This window comes from Nelumbo lutea, chromosome 4 (genome assembly GCF_056320005.1).
Source record: "Nelumbo lutea isolate HS-2025 chromosome 4, American lotus-T2T, whole genome shotgun sequence".
Classification (NCBI taxonomy): Eukaryota; Viridiplantae; Streptophyta; class Magnoliopsida; order Proteales; family Nelumbonaceae; genus Nelumbo; species Nelumbo lutea.
Genome location: NC_142687.1, coordinates 50,857,777 through 50,872,496, shown reverse-complemented (window position 1 = coordinate 50,872,496; position 14,720 = coordinate 50,857,777). Strand labels below are relative to the sequence as shown.

Sequence of the window (14,720 nt, the reverse complement as noted above, 5' to 3'; positions counted from 1 at the left end):
GTCGGACCATTTGCGGCACGATCGTCATTACTGAATGGGAACGGTGCAAAACCGAGCTTTTGGCCTTCGTCGTGCATTGTGGGCCCTGCGATGGTATTGCATCTATCCGGGGCTGCGGCAGATCTGGAAAGGAATAACTCCGCTCACGTGGGAGCTTGTGCACGGTTACCAAGGGAGGAAAGTTGCATACACCATTTTCTCATGTCTGAAAGTATTAATGGAGGGGAGCAAGATAATGAGTGCATAAAGATTTAAGCAAGCAAGAAGCAAACGGGTATAATCATACCAGCACTAATCCACCGGATCCCATCAGAACTCTGAAGTTAAGCGTGCTTGGGCGAGAGTAGTATTAGGATGGCTGGCCTCCTGGAAATCCTTGTGTTGGAACCCAATTTTATTAATATTTTATTTTTGAAATACTATTTGCAAATTCCATATGTCGTTTCGGTGAGACAACTGGAAACAACGCGTCGGATTCTCGGACCATTTGCGGCACGACCGTCATTACTGAATGGGAACGGTGCAAAACCGGGCTTTTGGCATTCGTCGTGCATTGTGGGCCCCGCGATAGTATTGCATCTATCCGTGGCAGTGGCTGATCTAGAAAGGAATAACTCCGCTCACGTGGGAGCTTGTGCACGTTTACCAAGGGAGGAAAGTTGCATACACCGTTCTTTTCAAATCTGAAAGTATTAATGAAGGGAGCAAGATAGTGAGTGCATAAAGATTTAAGCGAGCAAGAAGCGGACGGGTGCGATCATACCAGCACTAATGCACCGAATCCCATCAGAACTCGGAAGTTAAGTGTGCTTGGGCGAGAGTAGTATTAGGATGGGTGACATCCTGGGAAGTCCTCGTGTTGCACCCCAGTTTTATTAATATTTTATTTTTGATATACTATTTGCAAATTCCATATGTCGTTTTGGCGAGACAACTGGAAACAACGCGCCGGATATTCGGACCATTTGCGGCACGATCGTCATTACTGAATGGGAACGATGCAAAACCGGGCTTTTGGCATTCGTCGTGCATTGTGGGCCCCTTGATAGTATTGCATCTATCCGGGGCTGCGGCAGAACTGAAAACGAATAACTCCGCTCACGTGGGAGCTTGTGCACGGTTACCAAGGGAGGAAAGTTGCATACACCGTATTTTCAAGTCTGAATGTATTAAAGGAGGGGAGCAAGATAGTGAGTGCATAAAGATGTAAGCGAGCAAGAAGCAAACTGGTGCGATCATACCAGCACTAATCCACCGGATCCCATTAGAACTCCGAAGTTAAGCGTGTTTGGGTGAAAAAGTGTTAGGATTGGTGACCTCATGGGAAGTCCTTGTGTTGCACCCCAATTTTATTAATATTTTATTTTTGATATACTATTTGCAAATTCCATATGTCGTTCCGGTGAGACAACTGGAAACAACGCGTCGGATTCTCGGACCATTTGCGGCACGACCGTCATTTCTGAATGGGAACGGTGCAAAACCGGGCTTTTGGCATTCGTCGTGCATTGTGGGCCCCGCGATAGTATTGCATCTATCCGTGGCAGAGGCAGATTTAGAAAGGAATAACTCCGCTCACGTGGGAGCTTGTGCACGTTTACCAAGGGAGGAAAGTTGCATACACCGTTCTTTTCAAATCTGAAAGTATTAATGAAGGGAGCAAGATAGTCAGTGCATAAAGATTTAAGCGAGCAAGAAGCGAACAGGTGCGATCATACCAGCACTAATGCACCGGATCCCATCAGAACTCCGAAGTTAAGTGTGCTTGGGCGAGAGTAGTATTAGGATGGGTGACCTCCTGGGAAGTCCTCGTGTTGCACCCCAATTTTATTAATATTTTATTTTTGATATACTATTTGCAAATTCCATTTGTCGTTTTGGCGAGACAACTGGAAACAACGCGCCGGATTCTCGGACCATTTGCGACTCGACCGTCATTACTGAATGGGAACGGGGCAAAACCGGGCTTTTGGCATTCGTCGTGCATTGTGGGCCCCGCGATAGTATTGCATCTATCTGGGGCTGCGGCAGATCTGGAAAGGAATAACTCCTCCCACATGGGAGCTTGTGCACGGTTACCATGGGAGGAAAGTTGCATACACCATTTTTTCAAATCTGAAACAATTATTGGAGGGGAGCAAGATAGTGAGTGCATAAAGATTTAAGCGAGCAAAAAGTAGACGGGTGCGATCATTCCAGCACTAATGCACCGGATCCCATCAGAACACCGAAGTTAAAGGTGCATGGGCGAGAGTAGTACTAGGATGGGTGACCTCCTAGGAAGTCCTCGTGTTGCACCCCAATTTTCTTAATATTTTATCTTTGATATACTATTTGCAAATTCAATATGTCGTTTCGGCGAGACAACTGGAAACAACGCGCCGGATACTCGGACCATTTGCGGTACCATCGTCATTACTGAATGGGAACGGTGCAAAACCGGGCTTTTGGCATTCGTCGTGCATTGTGGGCCCCGTGATAGTATTGCATCCATTCGGGGCTTCGGCAGATCTGGAAAGGAATAACTCCGCTCACGTGGAAGCTTGTGCACGGTTACCAAGGGAGGAAAGTTGCATACACCGTTTTTTCAAGTTTGAAAGAATTAATGGGGGGGAGCAAGATAGTGAGTGCATAAATATTTAAGCGAGCAAGAAGCAAACGAGTGCGATCATACCAGCACTAATGCACCGGATCCCATCAGAACACCGGAGTTAAGTGTGCTTGGGCGAGAGTAGTATTAGGATGGTTGACCTCCTTGGAAATCATCGTGTTGCACCCCAATTTTATTAATATTTTATTTTTGATATACTATTTGCAAATTCCATATGTCGTTTCGGCGAGACAACTGGAAACAATGCGCCGGATACACGAACCATTTGCGACACGATCGTCATTACTGAATGGGAATGGTGCAAAACCGAGCTTCTGGCATTCGTCGTGCATTATGGGCCTCGCGATTGTATTGCATCTATCTGGGGTTGTGGCAGATCTGAAAAGGAATAACTCTGCTCACGTGGAAGCTTGTGCACGGTTACCAAGAAGTAGACGGTTGCGAGCAAGAAGTAGACGGTTACCAAGGAATAACTCTGCCCAAGTCTGAAAGTATTAATGGAGGGGAGCAAGATAAAGAGTGCTTAATGATTTAAGCGAGCAAGAAGTAGACGGTTGCGATCATACCAGCACTAATGCACCGGAACCCATCAGAACTCCGAAGTTAAGCGTGCATGGGCGAGAGTAGTACTAGGATGTGTGACCTCCTGGGAAGTCCTCGTGTTGCACCCCAATTTTATTAATATTTTATCTTTGATATACTATTTGCAAATTCCATATGTCATTTCGGCGAGACAACTGGAAACAATGCGCCGGATACTCGGACCATTGGCGGCACGATCGTCATTACTGAATGGGAACGGTGCAAAACCGGGCTTTTGGCATTCATCGTGCATTGTCGGCCCCGCGATAGTATTGCATCTATCCGGGGCTGCGACAGATCTAGAAAGGAATAACTCCGCTCACGTGGAAGCTTGTGCACGGTTACCAAGGGAGGAAAGTTGCATACACCGTTTTTTCAAATCTGAAAGATTTAATGGGGGGGAGCAAGATAGTGACTGCATAAAGATTTAAGAGAGCAAGAAGCAAACGGTTGCGATCATACCAGCACTAATGCACCGGATCCAATCAGAACTCCGAAGTTAAGTGTGCTTGGGCGAGTAGTATTAGGATGGGTGACCTCCTGGGAAGTCCTCGTGTTGCACCCCAATTTTATTAATATTTTATTTTTGAAATACTATTTGCAAATTCCATATGTCGTTTCGACGAGACAACTGGAAGCAACGCGCTGGATACTCGGACCATTTGCGGTACGATCATCATTACTGAATGGGAACGGTGCAAAACCGGGCTTTTGGCATTCGTCTTGCATTGTGGGCCCCGCGATAGTATTGCATCTATCCGGGGTTGCGGTAGATCTGGAAAGGAATAACTCCGCTCACGTGGGAGCTTGTGCATGGTTACGAAGGGAGGAAAGTTGGATACACCATTTTTTCAAAGCTGAAAGAATTAATGGAGGAGAGCAAGATAGTGAGTGCATAAAGATTTAAGCGAGCAAGAAGCGGATGGGTGCGATCATACCAGCACTAATCCACCGGATCCCATCGGAACTCTGAAGTTAAGTGTGCTTGGGACTAGGATGGGTGACCTCCTGGGAAGTCCTCATGTTCACCCAAATTTTATTAATATTTTATTTTTGATATAATATTTGCAAATTCCATATGTCGTTTCGGCGAGACAACTGGAAACAACACGCCGGATACTCGGACCATTTGCGGCACGATCGTCATTACTGAATGGGAACGGTGCAAAACCGGGCTTTTGGCTTTCGTCGTGCATTGTGAATGTATTCAAGGAGCTTGTGCACGGTTACCAAGGGAGCTTGTGCACGGTTACCAAGGGAGGAAAGTTGCATACACCGTATTTTCAATTCTGAATGTATTCAAGGAGGGGAGCAAAATAGTGAGTGCATAAAGATGTAGGCGAGCAAGAAGTAGACGGGTGCGATCATTCCAGCACTAATGCACCGGATCCCATCAGAACACCGAAGTTAAAGGTGCATGGGCGAGAGTAGTACTATGATGGGTGACCTCCTGGGAAGTCCTCGTGTTGCACCCCAATTTTCTTAATATTTTATCTTTGATATACTATTTGCAAATTCAATATGTCGTTTCGGCGAGACAACTGGAAACAACGCGCCGGATACTCGGACCATTTGCGGTACCATCGTCATTACTGAATGGGAACGGTGCAAAACTGGGCTTTTGGCATTCTACGTGCATTGTGGGCCCCGTGCTTGTATTGCGTCTATCCGTGGTTGCGGCAGATCTGGAAAGGAATAACTCCGCTCATGTGGGAGCTTGTGCACGTTTACCAAGGGAGGGAAGTTGCATACACCATTTTTTCAAGTCAGAAAGAATTCATGGAGGGGAGCAAGATAGTGAGTGCATAAAGATTTAATCGAGCAAGCAGCAAACGGTTGCAATCATACCAGCACTAATCCACCGGATCCTATCAGAACTCCGAAGTTAAGCGTGCTTGGGCGAGAGTAGTATTAGGATGGTTGACCTCCTGGGAAATCCTTGTGTTGCAACCCAATTTTATTAATATTTTATTTTTGATATACTATTTGCAAATTCCATATGTCGTTTCGGCGAGACAACTGGAAACAACGCGCCGGATACTCGGACCATTTACGGTAGGATCGTCATTACTGAATGGGAACGGTGCAAACCAGGCTTTCGGCATTCGTCGTGCATTGTGGGCCCCTCGATTGTATTGCATCTATCCGTGGCAGCGGCAGATCTGGAAAGGAATAACTCCGCTCACGTGGAAGCTTGTCCACGTTTACCAAGGGAGGAAAGTTGCATACACTGTTTTTTCAAGTATGAAAGAATTAATGGAGGGGAGCAAGATAGTGAGTGCATTAAGATTTAAGCGAGCAAGAAGCGGACGGGTGCGATCATACCAGCACTAATGCACTGGATCCCATCAGAACTCGGAAGTTAAGTGTGCTTGGGCGAGAGTAGTACTAGGATGGGTGACCTCCAGGGAAGTCCACCTGTTGCATCCCAATTATACTAATATTTTATTTTTGATATACTATTTGCAAATTCCATATGTCGTTTCGGCGAGACAACTGGAAACAATGCGTCGGATAGTCAGACCATTTGCGGCACGATCGTCATTACTGAATGGGAACGGTGTAAAACCGAGCTTTTGGCCTTCGTCGTGCATTGTGGGCCCTGTGATGGTATTGCATCTATCCGGGGCTGCGGCAGATCTGGAAAGGAATAACTCCGTTCACGTGGGACCCTGTGCACGGTTACCAAGGGAGGAAAGTTGCATACACCATTTTCTCATGTCTGAAAGTATTAATGGAGGGGAGCAAGATAATGAGTGCATAAAGATTTAAGCAAACAAGAAGCAAACGGGTATAATCATACCAGCACTAATCCACCGGATCCCATCAGAACTCTGAAGTTAAGCGTGCTTGGGCGATAGTAGTATTAGGATGGCTGGCCTCCTGGAAATCCTTGTGTTGGAACCCAATTTTATTAATATTTTATTTTTGAAATACTATTTGCAAATTCCATATGTCGTTTCGGTGAGACAACTGGAAACAACGCGTCGGATTCTCGGACCATTTGCGGCACGGCCGTCATTATTGAATGGGAATGGTGCAAAACCGGGCTTTTGGCATTCGTCGTGCATTGTGGGCCCCGCGATAGTATTGCATCTATCCGTGGCAGTGGCTGATCTAGAAAGGAATAAATCCGCTCACGTGGGAGCTTGTGCACGTTTACCAAGGGAGGAAAGTTGCATACACCGTTCTTTTCAAATCTGAAAGTATTAATGAAGGGAGCAAGATAGTGAGTGCATAAAGATTTAAGCGAGCAAGAAGCGGACGGGTGCGATCATACCAGCACTAATGCACCGGATCCCATCAGAACTCGGAAGTTAAGTGTGCTTGGGCGAGAGTAGTATTAGGATGGGTGACCTCCTGGGAAGTCCTCGTGTTGCACCCCAATTTTATTAATGTTTTATTTTTGATATACTATTTGCAAATTCCATATGTCGTTTTGGCGAGACAACTGGAAACAACGCGCCGGATATTCGGACCATTTGCGGCACGATCGTCATTACTGATTGGGAACGATGCAAAACCGGGCTTTTGGCATTCGTCGTGCATTGTGGGCCCCTTGATAGTATTGCATCTATCCGGGGCTGCGGCAGAACTGAAAACGAATAACTCCGCTCACATGGGAGCTTGTGCACGGTTACCAAGGGAGGAAAGTTGCATACACCGTATTTACAAATCTGAATGTATTAAAGGAGGGGAGCAAGATAGTGAGTGCATAAAGATGTAAGCGAGCAAGAAGCAAACTGGTGCGATCATACCAGCACTAATCCACCGGATCCCATTAGAACTCCGAAGTTAAGCGTGTTTGGGTGAAAAAGTGTTAGGATGGGTGACCTCCTGGGAAGTCCTTGTGTTGCACCCCAATTTTATTAATATTTTATTTTTGATATACTATTTGCAAATTCCATATGTCGTTCCGGTGAGACAACTGGAAACAACGCGTCGGATTCTCGGACCATTTGCGGCGAGACCGTCATTTCTGAATGGGAACGGTGCAAAACCGGGCTTTTGGCATTCGTCGTGCATTGTGGGCCCCGCGATAATATTGCATCTATCCGTGGCAGTGGCAGATCTAGAAAGAAATAACTCCGCTCACGTGGGAGCTTGTGCACGTTTACCAAGGGAGGAAAGTTGCATACACCGTTCTTTTCAAATCTGAAAGAATTAATGAAGGGAGCAAGATAGTGAGAGCATAAAGATTTAAGCGAGCAAGAAGCGGACGGGTGCGATCATACCAGCACTAATGCACCGGATCCCATCAGAACTCCGAAGTTAAGTGTGCTTGGGCGATAGTAGTATTAGGATGGGTGACCTCCTGGGAAGTCCTCGTGTTGCACCCCAATTTTATTAATATTTTATTTTTGATATACTATTTGCAAATTCCATTTGTCGTTTTGGCGAGACAACTGGAAACAACGCGCCGGATTCTTGGACCATTTGCGACACGACCGTCATTACTGAATGGGAACGGGGCAAAACCGGGCTTTTGGCATTCGTCGTGCATTGTGGGCCCCGCGATAGTATTGCATCTATCTGGGGTTGCGGCAGATCTGGAAAGGAATAACTCCTCTCACATGGAAGCTTGTGCACGGTTACCAAGGGAGGAAAGTTGCATACACCATTTTTTCAAATCTGAAACAATTATTGGAGGGGAGCAAGATAGTGAGTGCATAAAGATTTAAGCGAGCAAAAAGTAGACGGGTGCGATCATTCCAGCACTAATGCACCGGATCCCATCAGAACACCGAAGTTAAAAGTGCATGGGCGAGAGTAGTACTAGGATGGGTGACCTCCTGGGAAGTCCTCGTGTTGCACCCCAATTTTCTTAATATTTTATCTTTGATATACTATTTGCAAATTCAATATGTTGTTTCGGCGAGACAACTGGAAACAACGCGCCGGATACTCGGACCATTTGCGGTACCATCGTCATTACTGAATGGGAACGGTGCAAAACTGGGCTTTTGGCATTCTACGTGCATTGTGGGCCCCGCGCTTGTATTGCGTCTATCCGTGGTTGCGGCAGATCTGGAAAGGAATAACTCCGCTCATGTGGGAGCTTGTGCACGTTTACCAAGGGAGGGAAGTTGCATACACCATTTTTTCAAGTCTGAAAGAATTAATGGAGGGGAGCAAGATAGTGAGTGCATAAAGATTTAAGCGAGCAAGCAGCAAACGGTTGCAATCATACCAGCACTAATCCACCGGATCCTATCAGAACTCCGAAGTTAAGCGTGCTTGGGCGAGAGTAGTATTAGGATGGTTGACCTCCTGGGAAATCCTTGTGTTGCAACCCAATTTTATTAATATTTTATTTTTGATATACTATTTGCAAATTCCATATGTCGTTTCGGCGAGACAACTGGAAACAACGCGCCGGATACTCGGACCATTTGCGGTAGGATCGTCATTACTGAATGGGAACGGTGCAAACCAGGCTTTCGGCATTCGTCGTGCATTGTGGGCCCCTCGATTGTATTGCATCTATCCGTGGCTGCGGCAGATCTGGAAAGGAATAACTCCGCTCACGTGGAAGCTTGTCCACGTTTACCAAGGGAGGAAAGTTGCATACACCATTTTTTCAAGTATGAAAGAATTAATGGAGGGGAGCAAGATAGTGAGTGCATTAAGATTTAAGCGAGCAAGAAGCGGACGGGTGCGATCATACCAGCACTAATGCACCGGATCCCATCAGAACTCCGAAGTTAAGTGTGCTTGGGCGAGAGTAGTACTAGGATGGGTGACCTCCAGGGAAGTCCACCTGTTGCATCCCAATTGTACTAATATTTTATTTTTGATATACTATTTGCAAATTCCATATGTCGTTTCGGCGAGACAACTGGAAACAATTCGCCGGATAGTCGGACCATTTGCGGCACGATCGTCATTACTGAATGGGAACGGTGCAAAACCGAGCTTTTGGCCTTCGTCGTGCATTGTGGGCCCTGCGATGGTATTGCATCTATCCGGGGCTGCGGCAGATCTGGAAAGGAATAACTCCGCTCATGTGGGACCCTGTGCACGGTTACCAAGGGAGGAAAGTTGCATACACCATTTTCTCATGTCTGAAAGTATTAATGGAGGGGAGCAAGATAATGAGTGCATAAAGATTTAAACAAGCAAGAAGCAAACGGGTATAATCATACCAGCACTAATCCACCGGATCCCATCAGAACTCTGAAGTTAAGCGTGCTTGGGTGATAGTAGTATTAGGATGGCTGGCCTCCTGGAAATCCTTGTGTTGGAACCCAATTTTATTAATATTTTATTTTTGATATACTATTTGCAAATTCCATATGTCGTTCCGGTGAGACAACTGGAAACAACGCGTAGGATTCTCGGACCATTTGCGGCGAGACCGTCATTTCTGAATGGGAACGGTGCAAAACCGGGTTTTTGGCATTCGTCGTGCATTGTGGGCCCCGCGATAATATTGCATCTATCCGTGGCAGTGGCAGATCTAGAAAGAAACAACTCCGCTCATGTGGGAGCTTGTGCACGTTTACCAAGGGAGGAAAGTTGCATACACCGTTCTTTTCAAATCTGAAAGAATTAATGAAGGGAGCAAGATAGTGAGTGCATAAAGATTTAAGCAAGCAAGAAGCGGACGGGTGCGATCATACCAGCACTAATGCACCGGATCCCATCAGAACTCCGAAGTTAAGTGTGCTTGGGCGATAGTATTATTTGGATGGGTGACCTCCTGGGAAGTCCTCGTGTTGCACCCCAATTTTATTAATATTTTATTTTTGATATACTATTTGCAAATTCCATTTGTCGTTTTGGCGAGACAACTGGAAACAACGCGCCGGATTCTTGGACCATTTGCGAGACGACCGTCATTACTGAATGGGAACGGGGCAAAACCGGGCTTTTGGCATTCGTCGTACATTGTGGGCCCCGCGATAGTATTGCATCTATCTGGGGCTGCGGCAGATCTGGAAAGGAATAACTCCTCTCACATGGGAGCTTGTGCACAGTTACCAAGGGAGGAAAGTTGCATACACCATTTTTTCAAATCTGAAACAATTATTGGAGGGGAGCAAGATAGTGAGTGCATAAAGATTTAAGCGAGCAAAAAGTAGACGGGTGCGATCATTCCAGCACTAATGCACCGGATCCCATCAGAACACCGAAGTTAAAAGTGCATGGGCGAGAGTAGTATTAGGATGGGTGACCTCCTGGGAAGTCCTCGTGTTGCACCCCAATTTTCTTAATATTTTATCTTTGATATACTATTTGCAAATTCAATATGTTGTTTCGGCGAGACAACTGAAAACAACGCGCCGGATACTCGGACCATTTGCGGTACCATCGTCATTACTGAATGGGAACGGTGCAAAACTGGGCTTTTGGCATTCTACGTGCATTGTGGGCCCCGCGCTTGTATTGCGTCTATCCGTGGTTGCGGCAGATCTGGAAAGGAATAACTCCGCTCATGTGGGAGCTTGTGCACGTTTACCAAGGGAGGGAAGTTGCATACACCATTTTTTCAAGTCTGAAAGAATTAATGGAGGGGAGCAAGATAGTGAGTGCATACAGATTTAAGCGAGCAAGCAGCAAACGGTTGGAATCATACCAGCACTAATCCACCGGATCCTATCAGAACTCCGAAGTTAAGCGTGCTTGGGCGAGAGTAGTATTAGGATGGTTGACCTCCTGGGAAATCCTTGTGTTGCAACCCAATTTTATTAATATTTTATTTTTGATATACTATTTGCAAATTCCATATGTCGTTTCGGCGAGACAACTGGAAACAACGCGCCGGATACTCGGACCATTTACGGTAGGATCGTCATTACTGAATGGGAACGGTGCAAACCAGGCTTTCGGCATTCGTCGTGCATTGTGGGCCCCTCGATTGTATTGCATCTATCCGTGGCTGCGGCAGATCTGGAAAGGAATAACTCCGCTCACGTGGAAGCTTGTCCACGTTTACCAAGGGAGGAAAGTTGCATACACCGTTTTTTCAAGTATGAAAGAATTAATGGAGGGGAGCAAGATAGTGAGTGCATTAAGATTTAAGCGAGCAAGAAGCGGATGGGTGCAATCATACCAGCACTAATGCACCGGATCCCATCAGAACTCCGAAGTTAAGTGTGCTTGGGCGAGAGTAGTACTAGGATGGGTGACGTCCAGGGAAGTCCACCTGTTGCATCCCAATTTTACTAATATTTTATTTTTGATATACTATTTGCAAATTCCATATGTCGTTTCGGCGAGACAACTGGAAAGAATGCGCCGGATAGTCGGACCATTTGCGGCACGATCGTCATTACTGAATGGGAACGGTGCAAAACCGAGCTTTTGGCCTTCGTCGTGCATTGTGGGCCCTGCGATGGTATTGCATCTATCCGGGGCTGCGGCAGATCTGGAAAGGAATAACTCCGCTCACGTGGAAGCCTGTGCACGGTTACCAAGGGAGGAAAGTTGCATACACCATTTTCTCATGTCTGAAAGTATTAATGGAGGGGAGCAAGATAATGAGTGCATAAAGATTTAAGCAAGCAAGAAGCAAACGGGTATAATCATACCAGCACTAATCCACCGGATCCCATCAGAACTCTGAAGTTAAGCGTGCTTGGGCGATATTAGTATTAGGATGGCTGGCCTCCTGGAAATCCTTGTGTTGGAACCCAATTTTATTAATATTTTATTTTTGAAATATTATTTGCAAATTCCATATGTCGTTTCGGTGAGACAACTGGAAACAACGCGTCGGATTCTCGGACCATTTGCGGCACGACCGTCATTACTGAATGGGAACGGTGCAAAACCGGGCTTTCGGCATTCGTCGTGCATTGTGGGCCCCGTGATAGTATTGCATCTATCCGTGGCACTAGCTGATCTAGAAAGGAATAACTCCGCTCACGTGGGAGCTTGTGCACGTTTACCAAGGGAGGAAAGTTGCAAACACCGTTCTTTTCAAATCTGAAAGTATTAATGAAGGGAGCAAGATAGTGAGTGCATAAAGATTTAAGTGAGCAAGAAGCGGACGGGTGCGATCATACCAGCACTTATGCACCGGATCCCATCAGAACTCCGAAGTTAAGTGTGCTTGGGCGAGAGTAGTATTAGGATGGGTGACCTCCTGGGAAGTCCTCGTGTTGCACCCCAATTTTATTAATATTTTATTTTTGATATACTATTTGCAAATTCCATATGTCGTTTTGGCGAGACAACTGGAAACAACGCGCCGGATATTCGGACCATTTGCGGCACGATCGTCATTACTGAATGGGAACGATGCAAAACCGGGCTTTTGGCATTCGTCGTGCATTGTGGGCCCCTTGATAGTATTGCATCTATCCGGGGCTGCGGCAGATCAGAAAACGAATAACTCCGCTCACGTGGGAGTTTGTGCAAAGTTACCAAGGGACGAAAGTTGCATACACCGTATTTTCAAGTCTGAATGTATTAAAGGAGGGGAGCAAGATAGTGAGTGCATAAAGATGTAAGCGAGCAAGAAGCAAACTGGAACGATCATACCAGCACTAATCCACCGGATCACATTAGAACTCCGAAGTTAAGCGTGTTTGGGTGAAAAAGTGTTAGGATGGGTGACCTCCTGGGAAGTCCTTGTGTTGCACCCCAATTTTATTAATATTTTATTTTTGATATACTATTTGCAAATTCCATATGTCGTTCCGGTGAGACAACTGGAAACAACGCGTCGGATTCTCGGACCATTTGCGGCACGACCGTAATTTCTGAATGGGAACGGTGCAAAACCGGGCTTTTGGCATTCGTCGTGCATTGTGGTCCCCGCGATAGTATTGCATCTATCCGTGGCAGTGGCAGATCTAGAAAGGAATAACTCCGCTCACGTTGGAGCTTGTGCACGTTTACCAAGGGAGGAAAGTTGCATACACCGTTCTTTTCAAATCTGAAAGAATTAATGAAGGGAGCAAGACAGTGAGTGCATAAAGATTTAAGCGAGCAAGAAGCGGACGGGTGCGATCATACCAGCACTAATGCACCGGATCCCATCAGAACTCCGAAGTTAAGTGTGCTTGGGCGAGAGTAGTATTAGGATGGGTGACCTCCTGGGAAGTCCTCGTGTTGCACCCCAATTTTATTAATATTTTATTTTTGATATACTATTTGCAAATTCCATTTGTCGTTTTGGCGAGACAACTGGAAACAACGCGCCGGATTCTCGGACCATTTGCGACACGACCGTCATTACTGAATGGGAACGGGGCAAAACCGGGCTTTTGGCATTCGTCGTGCATTGTGGGCCCCGTGATAGTATTGCATCTATCTGGGGCTGCGGCAGATCTGGAAAGGAATAACTCCTCTCACATGGGAGCTTGTGCACGGTTACCAAGGGAGGAAAGTTGCATACACCATTTTTTCAAATCTGAAACAATTATTGGAGGGGAGCAAGATAGTGAGTGCATAAAGATTTAAGCGAGAAAAAAGTAGACGGGTGCGATCATTCCAGCACTAATGCACCGGATCCCATCAGAACACCGAAGTTAAAGGTGCATGGGCGATAGTAGTACTAGGATGGGTGACCTCCTGGGAAGTCCTCGTGTTGCACCCCAATTTTCTTAATATTTTATCTTTGATATATTATTTGCAAATTCAATATGTCGTTTCGGCGAGACAACTGGAAACAACGCGCCGGATACTCGGACCATTTGCGGTACCATCGTCATTACTGAATGGGAACGGTGCAAAACTTGGCTTCTGGCATTCTACGTGCATTGTGGGCCCCGCGCTTGTATTGCGTCTATCCGTGGTTGCGGCAGATCTGGAAAGGAATAACTCCGCTCATGTGGGAGCTTGTGCACGTTTACCAAGGGAGGGAAGTTGCATACACCATTTTTTCAAGTCTGAAAGAATTAATGGAGGGGAGCAAGATAGTGAGTGCATAAAGATTTAAGCGAGCAAGCAGCAAACGGTTGCAATCATACCAGCACTAATCCACCGGATCCTATCAGAACTCCGAAGTGAAGCGTGCTTGGGCGAGAGTAGTATTAGGATGGTTGACCTCCTGGGAAATCCTTGTGTTGCAACCCAATTTTATTAATATTTTATTTTTGATATACTATTTGCAAATTCCATATGTCGTTTCGGTGAGACAACTGGAAACAACGCACCGGATACTCGGACCATTTGCGGTAGGATCGTCATTACTGAATGGGAACGGTGCAAACCAGGCTTTCGGCATTCGTCGTGCATTGCGGGCCCCTCGATTGTATTGCATCTATCCGTGGCTGCGGCAGATCTGGAAAGGAATAACTCCGCTCACGTGGAAGCTTGTCCACGTTTACCAAGGGAGGAAAGTTGCATACACCGTTTTTTCAAGTATGAAAGAATTAATGGAGGGGAGCAAGATAGTGAGTGCATTGAGATTTAAGCGAGCAAGAAGCGGACGGGTGCGATCATACCAGCACTAATGCACCGGATCCCATCAGAACTCCGAAGTTAAGTGTGCTTGGGGGAGAGTAGTACTAGGATGGGTGACCTCCAGGGAAGTCCACCTGTTGCATCCCAATTTTACTAATATTTTATTTTT

The 14,720-nt window shown here is 46.1% G+C and overlaps 14 non-coding genes and 15 pseudogenes across 14 annotated transcripts; all 29 read left to right on the top strand.

The window, feature by feature from the left end:
* The first annotated feature begins 272 nt into the window (after window positions 1-272).
* Window positions 273-390, top strand: LOC148855995 (5S ribosomal RNA; annotated as a pseudogene).
* Window positions 391-749: 359 nt separating this feature from the next.
* Window positions 750-868, top strand: LOC148855994 (5S ribosomal RNA; annotated as a pseudogene).
* Window positions 869-1,227: 359 nt separating this feature from the next.
* LOC148855993 (5S ribosomal RNA) lies at window positions 1,228-1,345 on the top strand (annotated as a pseudogene).
* Window positions 1,346-1,704: 359 nt separating this feature from the next.
* On the top strand, window positions 1,705-1,823 carry LOC148855992 (5S ribosomal RNA). Its single transcript, XR_016096982.1, has one exon. It is a non-coding gene; the product is annotated as a 5S ribosomal RNA (ribosomal RNA).
* Window positions 1,824-2,182: 359 nt separating this feature from the next.
* LOC148855991 (5S ribosomal RNA) lies at window positions 2,183-2,301 on the top strand (annotated as a pseudogene).
* Window positions 2,302-2,660: 359 nt separating this feature from the next.
* LOC148855990 (5S ribosomal RNA) lies at window positions 2,661-2,779 on the top strand (annotated as a pseudogene).
* Window positions 2,780-3,163: 384 nt separating this feature from the next.
* Window positions 3,164-3,282, top strand: LOC148855989 (5S ribosomal RNA). Its single transcript, XR_016098082.1, has one exon. It is a non-coding gene; the product is annotated as a 5S ribosomal RNA (ribosomal RNA).
* A 359-nt stretch (window positions 3,283-3,641) lies between these two features.
* On the top strand, window positions 3,642-3,758 carry LOC148855988 (5S ribosomal RNA; annotated as a pseudogene).
* Window positions 3,759-4,549: 791 nt separating this feature from the next.
* LOC148855987 (5S ribosomal RNA) lies at window positions 4,550-4,668 on the top strand. Its single transcript, XR_016097807.1, has one exon. It is a non-coding gene; the product is annotated as a 5S ribosomal RNA (ribosomal RNA).
* Window positions 4,669-5,027: 359 nt separating this feature from the next.
* On the top strand, window positions 5,028-5,146 carry LOC148855986 (5S ribosomal RNA). Its single transcript, XR_016097805.1, has one exon. It is a non-coding gene; the product is annotated as a 5S ribosomal RNA (ribosomal RNA).
* Window positions 5,147-5,504: 358 nt separating this feature from the next.
* On the top strand, window positions 5,505-5,623 carry LOC148855985 (5S ribosomal RNA; annotated as a pseudogene).
* Window positions 5,624-5,982: 359 nt separating this feature from the next.
* On the top strand, window positions 5,983-6,100 carry LOC148855984 (5S ribosomal RNA; annotated as a pseudogene).
* A 359-nt stretch (window positions 6,101-6,459) lies between these two features.
* LOC148855983 (5S ribosomal RNA) lies at window positions 6,460-6,578 on the top strand. The gene has a single exon (XR_016097311.1). It is a non-coding gene; the product is annotated as a 5S ribosomal RNA (ribosomal RNA).
* A 359-nt stretch (window positions 6,579-6,937) lies between these two features.
* Window positions 6,938-7,055, top strand: LOC148855982 (5S ribosomal RNA; annotated as a pseudogene).
* A 359-nt stretch (window positions 7,056-7,414) lies between these two features.
* LOC148855981 (5S ribosomal RNA) lies at window positions 7,415-7,533 on the top strand. Its single transcript, XR_016097374.1, has one exon. It is a non-coding gene; the product is annotated as a 5S ribosomal RNA (ribosomal RNA).
* Window positions 7,534-7,892: 359 nt separating this feature from the next.
* On the top strand, window positions 7,893-8,011 carry LOC148855980 (5S ribosomal RNA). Its single transcript, XR_016097494.1, has one exon. It is a non-coding gene; the product is annotated as a 5S ribosomal RNA (ribosomal RNA).
* A 359-nt stretch (window positions 8,012-8,370) lies between these two features.
* LOC148855979 (5S ribosomal RNA) lies at window positions 8,371-8,489 on the top strand. The gene has a single exon (XR_016097804.1). It is a non-coding gene; the product is annotated as a 5S ribosomal RNA (ribosomal RNA).
* A 358-nt stretch (window positions 8,490-8,847) lies between these two features.
* On the top strand, window positions 8,848-8,966 carry LOC148855978 (5S ribosomal RNA). The gene has a single exon (XR_016097621.1). It is a non-coding gene; the product is annotated as a 5S ribosomal RNA (ribosomal RNA).
* Window positions 8,967-9,325: 359 nt separating this feature from the next.
* LOC148855977 (5S ribosomal RNA) lies at window positions 9,326-9,443 on the top strand (annotated as a pseudogene).
* A 359-nt stretch (window positions 9,444-9,802) lies between these two features.
* Window positions 9,803-9,921, top strand: LOC148855976 (5S ribosomal RNA; annotated as a pseudogene).
* Window positions 9,922-10,280: 359 nt separating this feature from the next.
* Window positions 10,281-10,399, top strand: LOC148855975 (5S ribosomal RNA). Its single transcript, XR_016097957.1, has one exon. It is a non-coding gene; the product is annotated as a 5S ribosomal RNA (ribosomal RNA).
* Window positions 10,400-10,758: 359 nt separating this feature from the next.
* LOC148855974 (5S ribosomal RNA) lies at window positions 10,759-10,877 on the top strand (annotated as a pseudogene).
* Window positions 10,878-11,235: 358 nt separating this feature from the next.
* Window positions 11,236-11,354, top strand: LOC148855973 (5S ribosomal RNA; annotated as a pseudogene).
* A 359-nt stretch (window positions 11,355-11,713) lies between these two features.
* On the top strand, window positions 11,714-11,831 carry LOC148855972 (5S ribosomal RNA; annotated as a pseudogene).
* A 359-nt stretch (window positions 11,832-12,190) lies between these two features.
* On the top strand, window positions 12,191-12,309 carry LOC148855971 (5S ribosomal RNA). Its single transcript, XR_016096578.1, has one exon. It is a non-coding gene; the product is annotated as a 5S ribosomal RNA (ribosomal RNA).
* Window positions 12,310-13,145: 836 nt separating this feature from the next.
* LOC148855970 (5S ribosomal RNA) lies at window positions 13,146-13,264 on the top strand. Its single transcript, XR_016096252.1, has one exon. It is a non-coding gene; the product is annotated as a 5S ribosomal RNA (ribosomal RNA).
* Window positions 13,265-13,623: 359 nt separating this feature from the next.
* On the top strand, window positions 13,624-13,742 carry LOC148855969 (5S ribosomal RNA; annotated as a pseudogene).
* Window positions 13,743-14,101: 359 nt separating this feature from the next.
* On the top strand, window positions 14,102-14,220 carry LOC148855968 (5S ribosomal RNA). The gene has a single exon (XR_016098086.1). It is a non-coding gene; the product is annotated as a 5S ribosomal RNA (ribosomal RNA).
* Window positions 14,221-14,578: 358 nt separating this feature from the next.
* On the top strand, window positions 14,579-14,697 carry LOC148855967 (5S ribosomal RNA). The gene has a single exon (XR_016096690.1). It is a non-coding gene; the product is annotated as a 5S ribosomal RNA (ribosomal RNA).
* Window positions 14,698-14,720: the final 23 nt, after the last annotated feature.